Raw genomic sequence first — 8,611 nt, forward strand, 5'->3', positions numbered from 1 at the left:
AGTCAAGTTTATTGTTTAATATACAATTGGCCAATCCGAGACTTGGAGAAATTCATCAAGTTTTCAGGTTATTTTTGGTTCCTGAAGAATCAAGTTTATGGCCTTTAATTTTAATTTGTTGACATACTCATCATTTTCACGTGGTAGGCTTTGTGCTACATGTATAATCTCTTGAGGATCGTGCTCACTTGTACCTGATCTGAACACACGTTGGGATTTCTCTTTCAATTAAGGAATATAATAATTTTTTTACTAACACAAAGTAAACAGGAAACAAACGCCAACGTACGCCTGCCATATCTTCGGGGTGTAAAATAATCTAGAATCCAATTTATCATTTCATGGAGAGAGGTTAAATGGTTAATAACTATAAATGGAAAGGGCCATAAAGATACCTAGATACCATGATGGCGTACAAAACCACCAAACAAGTAAACATATATGTTATAACTGAATTTATAAACGTGGTGTCATTCTCTTGTATGCAGGGATTAAAATATATTTGATTATATTTAATCTATAACTATTAATCTATTATCATATAAAATAATGTTGCTACATGTGTATAACCAGAAAATAACTAATAATGGATAAAACATCAAAAGCATATTCCAAGATATTCACGCCGGAAGAGAGGAGGTAGGAGATTGATGTGAAAACTCATGCTCTGAGTGCATAATGAGTAAAAAGAGTTGAGAGAGAGAGTAATTAAAACGCAAATTAATTTTATTATGCTGGCTACGTTAATGTAGGACGCGGATAAAAAAAGCAGAGGAGTTTTATCGGGTTGTGATGTCAGGAAGACACTAATCGAACCGTGCGAGTTGTTTAAGGAAATTCGAACTCTCCGATTTTCTGATCCAAAAACGGACCATTCAATTTGCCCTTCTTCAAGTCACGTGTCGTTGAATGGGTACTCCGCACAAATAGTACCCTTTTAATATTATCAAACCGAATCATTGTATGTGTACCCAAGAAATTCACTTTTCCTTCCTTCTCCACCCAGCATATAGAACTTTATCTTCTTCCTCCCTCAACGTTTTCAGCTTCATCTGTTTGAGGGAAAAAAAAAAGCTAAAATGTTAAGGAAATCAAAACCTAGAAATGTTGATCGTTCGGGACTTCACATTGTAAAATATCTGAGCTATTCTGGTTATGTAAGTTTTTTTGTTAAATCCTTTTTATGTTTTCAGAATTATATTGTTTATTTTTAGAAATTTAATTATATTTATGGTTGTTAGGGGTTGAACTAGAGAACATATATATGAATTAGTGTATAATTTTATTGGTAGAAATTTAAAAATAAATATTTAAATAAGGTGTAAATGTAGTTGGTTCTGTTTAGAGTTGTTTGTAATATAATAGATTATTAAAAAAATAGTTTTTAGAAATTTTTGGAATAATATTAGAAGTTATGGTTAATTGTAGAAATTTAGGAATATATGTTTAAATAATAGTTAGAAATATATATGTTTAAATGTAGTTTATTGGTGTTTAGATTCTTTTTTTAATATAACAGATTAGCTAGAAGTAAAAAAATTAATATTAGAATTTTTTGTATTAATATTAGAAATGATAGTTAAGTGGTTAACTGTTCTAATTAAATTTAGAAATTTAGAAATATGTATTTAAATAATAGTTAGATAAGTGAGTTTAGATATAATTAATTATTGTTTATAATTTTTTTTCAAATATGAATAGTTCAGTATTAAAAATGACTTGTTTATAAATTTTTGTAATAATATTTGAAATTAGAGTTAAGTAGTTAACTGTTATGTTTAATTTTAAGAATTTATGGATATATGTCTAAATAATAGTTGAAAACATGTGTGTTCAAAAATAAGTAATTGTTGTTTAGACTTTTTTCCAATATAATAGATTAGTATTAAAAATGACTTGTTTATAATTTTTTTAATAATTTTAGAAATAATAATTAATTAATTAATTAACTGTTATAATTTATTCTAAAAATTACAATTTTAGGATACTTTCGGTGTATATTTTTTTGGAATAATGTTGATCATTTCAAATAGTAAATTAGGATTTGTAAAGTATAATGTATTTGCGGTTTTGGTAGTAATAACTTGTTTCCTGTTAGCCTTTTAATAGACAGAAGTATGTTATTTTAGTTGAGGTTTTATTATTATTACATTGGAATATTATTAGTTAGATAGAAAGTGAAAGTATGTATTAGTGACTATTATCTGCAGTAAGTTAGATATAGGCTCTATGTACATTAATTAAAATTAGAGATGAAAATGTTATTACTTAGTAAATCGGATTCAATATAATTATATGTTTTAATTAGATTTTTTAAAATTATGTATGATAGTTGTGTAATTTGAATCGTGCTTTTGCTATGCTTTTGTAGGCTTTACGAATATTGACATGTGATCACCCTGTCCCTTCGGATCGGTACAATGAGAGAGTGGAGGAGCATTTACGATCAACTGAATTTTACCATGTCTCTCAAATTGGAGTAGTTCAATGTCAGAAAGCACTGGTAAATTTTTTAGTGGAAAGGTGGCACCCGGACACACATACCTTTCACCTTTCAGTTGGTGAATGTGTCGTGACACTGGAAGACATGGCTATGATCTTTGGTTTTCCGACCGACGGCCTTCCAGTGATAGGGATGACTTTGAGTAGTTTTGAAGCCTTAGAGGCGGAGTGTCTGCACCAATTTGGGGTCGCACTGAGAAAGTCAGATTGTCGAGGAAGCGGCATAAAACTGACGTGGCTACAGAATTTAAAAGAACGGTTACAGTTGACTGATGAAAACAGTATACATGTGTATGTTAAGTGCCACATCATGTTGTTGATCGGTACGATCTTGTTTGGAGACAAGTCTGGGGCATCTGTCCACTGGAAGTATCTGCCTCTGCTGAGTGATTTTGCTAGTATCGAACAGTACAGTTGGGGATCAACATGCCTAGCACACCTGTATAGGAGTTTATGCAGGGCATCACATTTTGACTGTAAGGAAATCGATGGTCTGCTAACACTTCTACTGTGTTGGGCATGGATTCGCCTACCATATCTAGCCCCGGTTCCTAGGAAACCCTGCAGTTTTCTGCTTGCAAACAGGTAACATTATCTTACATTTACCTGGTATCTTCATATTTAGAATCCAATTGTGTTAATGAGATACGTTATATTAGGTGGCGTAACTAGGAGCGTGGAGACCGAGTCTATAGATATCTTAAGCTTGCTCATTTTAGGAAGGCCTTGGATGATCTTCAGGAAGGCCAGGTGTGTTTGCATTAACGTTGTATTTGGGTCAGGTCTAGTGATTTAGTTATTTGGACTTTAATTATTTATTTGCTTTATTGTTACCAGTTTTTGTGGGTTGCATATTCTGTTGATCGTGTTGATCCGGACATAATTCCTACTGACATCTACATGCACTCGGTGATTTGGAGTGCAACTGTGCCGTTGGTATCTTTTGAGTGTATTGAATGGCATGCTACCGACAGGTTTAGACGACAGTTCGGTTTCGTTCTGGGAGTTTCTCATCAGGAACGGAATCTAGATCAGGCACACGGAGAAGTCTTAACTGGTCCTAAGAATCTGAACTGAGCCACAGCCATGACTCATTCATTTTGGGTGATGCAGTGGACAAACAGGTATAATCACGTTCTTACTGAGGAACCCATGGCTCCGCAGCAACCATTAGATACTTATATGTACTGGTACCGTTCAAAGTATGGCGATCACTTGAACTTGTCGGATCTTGCATTCCAAGAGGATGTTGAGGGTGACCAGGTTATGGATGATGAAAATGAAGAGCAGGAGCCACAGTCACCGCCTCCTCCACCGCCATCTCCACCCGCACCTCCACCTCCACCTCCACCACCAGAAGAACAACGTCATTCCACATGCCAATATGTACCTCAGACACAGTTTACTACGTCGTTTCCGATACATCAGCAGCATTGGGTTACGCCACAGTTTGATTCAGGAGACGGAGGTTCTTTTAGCCAGTTGCTTGGGTTCATGGCCTCAGATGCCGACCAAGCATAACATGGCCATCAGGCCAACTTCATGGTGGGTAGGCATTCATTTGACATGAGGTATCCATTTCTCACCTACTCAGGTGCTTCTGGAGGGTTTGTATCCGGTGATTCTAGTAAGAGTGACGGTGGTCGAGGAGTTCTGAATAGTTAAAACCCAAACCGTGTTTCAATGACTCTGATTGAAGAAAATGATAAGACATTTGAGCATGAGACTGATGAGTACTTAGTGGATGAGCCGGATGACGAGGAAGACGAGGAGGATGAGAACGAGGACATGGAGGAGGAAGAAGATGAGGACATGGACCAGGATGAAGAATCCCGTAATGACGCAGGTTCAATATTGCTTTACTTCCTCAGTCAATTGATGTTATCATAGTATTGTATGGTTTGTTGGGTAGGAATGATTAAATTATATACTTGTTTGGTCAATTGATGATATTATATTCATGTATGGTATGTTGGTTAAGGTTAATTATACTATATACCTGCTTGGTCAATTGATGATATTATATTCATGTATGGTATGTTGGTTAAGGTTGATTATACTATATGCTTGTTTGGTCAAGCGATGTTATTATATTCATATATGGTATGTTGGTTAAGGTTGATTATACTATATACTTGCTTGGTCTGATTGCATTATATACAAGTGACAAAAGTACTCCAAATGAGACAAGCAAAGGCTACAATCTCAGGATTGATCCACCGCATTATAGCGCGAGTCGATACACGCCATCTGTGTTCAAAAAGGCCGTGAAGAAATGCAAGAACCTTGTGAACTTCGAAAAGTGGACAGCGAGGAAGTAGTTGTGGTGTAGTTAGTTTTCTCTATGTATCAGTTATCTGTCGTCAAGTATACTTTAACTATTTATGTATGACTAAACTTTCCTAAGTACCAACTAAGTGTTGTATGTTTCAGTTGAATTTCCTAAATTTCATTAAACAATTATACGTATGATGACTTTGCATGTGAATCTTTACTTGGGCACAGGCTACAATGATTCAATTATCATAAAGTACATTGACACAGGCTACAATGATTCAATTCTCGTAAGGTACATTGACACATGTTACTAAGAAACAATTATCATAAGGTACATGTACATAAGTTACATGTTTTCAAATATCATATGAATCTACTGCGCATTATGGTCAATACCTGGACCACCTCCCTGATGGCATCTACTACGACTGTGTCCCCCAGCCCCATATTGCCTACACCGCCTCAGACGACGTAACATTCGTGTGTCCATCTCATTCAAGAAGCGCGTCATCTTGGGGTGACCTTTGGAAACGCGTCTCAGATACGGATTCGGTACGAATCGAGGACCATTGTAAGAAGGCCACGTAGTAGGATTCCCGAGTGGCCTAAACCTAGCCCGATAAATGCGTCTAACTTGGTCCATCTTAAAAACATCATGCACATACACTTGCCAATCTAGTCGTTGATTTGCACAACATGCAAACACATAGCGGCAAGGAATCCGGTCCACCTGGAACTCACCACAGTCACATCGTTGACGATGGAGGTCAACAATATTCTCCACTCCACTTGGCATCTCGTGCACTTCAAAGACATCATTCTGCCTGTCGAATCAATTAACCTGAATGTTTCCTGATGCAAGTTGATTTGCATGAATTTTGGAGGTCACATGCTCAGAAAAAAACATGGCCAGCATTGATCCGAGCCTCCGCCTCGGCTCTTTTCTGTGTGAACAACTCATTAAGTCTGTAGAATGTTGCTTTCACAAGTGCAGTGATGGAGAGATTGCGTGCACCTTTCAAGACTGAGTTGATGCATTCCACTAGATTAGTCGTCATGTGACCCCATCGGTAACCACCGTCGAATGCCAACGCATACTGTTCACGGGGTATACGGTCTAACCAGTTAGTGTACGCTTCGCCCCACTCTCGTAAACGCTGGTACCGCACTTCATACTCGTGAACCATCCTCGAATATCCTGCACAATATCAGATACCAGACAAAAGATAAGGTTCACGAAGTTTAAATTAATCGCAGCTGTGTTAATAACGAACTTTGAAAAACTTAATGTTACCTATATTGACGACAAGCTTTTGAAGATATGATGCCTTGAATTTCCTGAAAAAGTTTGACTCTATATGCCTGATGCAAAACATGTGAAAAGCTCTAGGAGGTGACCAAGCTCCATTACTGCGTTCCACAGCTGCATTTATGGACTCATGTCGGTCCGATATAAGTCCGACACCATCCCGAGTCACAACATGTTGATGCAGATTACTAAGAAAAAAGAGCCACGCATCAGAAGTCTCTCCCTCGACAATAGCAAATGCAATCGGGACGATATTGTTGTTACCATCCTGGGAAACGGCCACTAATAAGCAACCCTTATACTTTCTGTACAAGTGAGTCCCGTTTACTTGGACAACTGGCTTACAATGTCTGAATGCTCTAATGCAGGGATAATAGCTCTAGAAGACTCGATGCAATACCCGGATACCAATTACCAAGTCATCCCCTTGATATGCAGGCATAGTCTCAAAATGTACGACAGCTGATGGCTCCTTATGACACATGGCCTCGAACCATATGGGCAACGCTTCGTACGATGCTTCCCAACCTCCAAATATTTTCTCAACTGAATTTTTCTTAGCCAACCAAGCTTTCCGATAACTGACGGTATAGTTGAACTTCGACTGCTGGTGCACGAAATTGTGATCTCAATGGTGCCAACAACTTGGTACGCACAATTGTAATCTCAACTATTTTTCACAACTTCGCACAACTAACCAGCAAGTGCACTAGGTCGTCCAAGTAATAAACCTTACGTGAGTAAGGGTCAATCCCATGGAGATCGTCGGCTTGAAGCAATCTATGGTCATCTTATAAATCTCAGTCAGGATGGATTCAATTGATGGATTCATTCTCATCCTTCCCAGTATCTAGGATTATGAAATCAGCAGGGATGTAAAGGCCTTTGACCTTTAGTAGCACGTCCTCTACCTGTCCATAAGCTTTTTTCATGGATTTGTCTGCCATTTCTAATGAGAATTTGGCAGCCTGTACCTCAAAGATTCCCAGTTTCTCCATTATAGAGAGTGGCATTAAGTTTATGCCTGACCCCAGGTCACACAGAGCCTTCTCAAAGGTCATGGTGCCTATGGTACAAGGAATTAAGAATTTACCAGGATCCTGTTTCTTTTGAGGTAATGTCTGCCTAGCCAAGTCATTCAGTTCATTGGTGAGTAAGGGGGGTTCATCCACCCAAGTCTCATTACCAAATAACTTGGCATTCAGCTTCATGATTGCTCCAAGGTACTTAGCAACTTGCTCTTCAGTAATATCTTCATTCTCCTCAGAGGAAGAATACTCATCAGAGTTCATGAATGGCAGAAGTAGGTTCAATGGAATCTCTATGTTCTCTAGATGAGCCTCAGATTTCTTAGGTTTCTCAACGGGAAACTCCTTTTTGTCCAAAGGACGTCCCATGAGGTTTTTTTCACTGGGATTCATGTCCTCCTCCTCCTCTCTAGGTTTGGCCACACCAAGTAAGGTTATGACATTGCACTCTCTTTTTGGATTCTCTTCTGTATTGCTTGGGAGAGTACTAGGAGGAGTTTCAGTTACTCTTTTACTCAGCTGGCCCACTTGTGCCTCCAAATTTCTAATGGAGGACCTTGTTTCATTCATGAAACTTAGAGTGGCTTTAGATAGATCAGAGACTATGTTTGCTAAGCTAGAGGGGCTCTGCTCAGAATTCTCTGTCTGTTGCTGAGAGGATGATGGAAAAGGCTTGCTATTGCTAAACCTGTTTCTTCCACCATTATTAAAGCCTTATTGAGGCTTTTGTTGATCCTTCCATGAAAATTTGGATGATTTCTCCATGAGGGATTATAGGTGTTTCCATAGGCTTCACCTATGTAATTCACCTCTGCCATTGCAGGGTTCTCAGGATCATAAACTTCTTCTTCAGAAGATGCTTCTTTAGTACTGTTGGATGCATTTTGCAAACCATTCAGACTCTGAGAAATCATATTGACTTGCTGAGTCAACATTTTGTTCTAAGCCAATATGGCATTCAGAGCATCAATGTCAAGAACTCCCTTCCTCTGAGGCGTCCCATTACTCACAAGATTCCTTTCAGAGGTGTATATGAACTGGTTATTTGCAACAATTTCAATGAGTTCCTGAGCTTCTGTAGGTGTTTTCTTCAGGTGAATGGATCTACCTGCAGAATGGTCCAATGACATCTTAGACAATCCAGACAGACCATCATAGAATATATCCAGGATGGTTCATTCTGAGAACATGTCAGAAGGACACTTTTTGGTCAGTTGCTTGTATCTTTCCCAAGCTTCATAGAGGGATTCACCTTCTTTTTGCCTGAAAGTTTAAACATCCACTCTAAGCTTGCTCAGCTTTTGAGGAGGAAAGAACTTGGCTAAGAAAGCTGTGACTAGCTTATCCCAAGAGTTCAGGCTATCTCTAGGTTGAGAGTCCAACCATGTTCTAGCTCTGTCTCTTACAGCAAAAGGGAAAAGCATAAGCTTATAGACCTCAGGATCAACTCCATTGGTCTTAACAGTATCACAGATCTGCAAGAATTCAGTTAAGA

At 38.2% G+C, this 8,611-nt stretch overlaps 1 non-coding gene across 1 annotated transcript; it reads left to right on the forward strand.

Annotated features, from left to right (window-relative positions):
* Positions 1-8,304: 8,304 nt before the first annotated feature.
* Positions 8,305-8,408, forward strand: LOC112804142 (small nucleolar RNA R71). The gene has a single exon (XR_003202761.1). It is a non-coding gene; the product is annotated as a small nucleolar RNA R71 (small nucleolar RNA).
* The last annotated feature ends 203 nt before the right edge of the window (positions 8,409-8,611 follow it).

This window comes from Arachis hypogaea, chromosome 5 (genome assembly GCF_003086295.3).
Source record: "Arachis hypogaea cultivar Tifrunner chromosome 5, arahy.Tifrunner.gnm2.J5K5, whole genome shotgun sequence".
Lineage (NCBI taxonomy): Eukaryota > Viridiplantae > Streptophyta > Magnoliopsida > Fabales > Fabaceae > Arachis > Arachis hypogaea.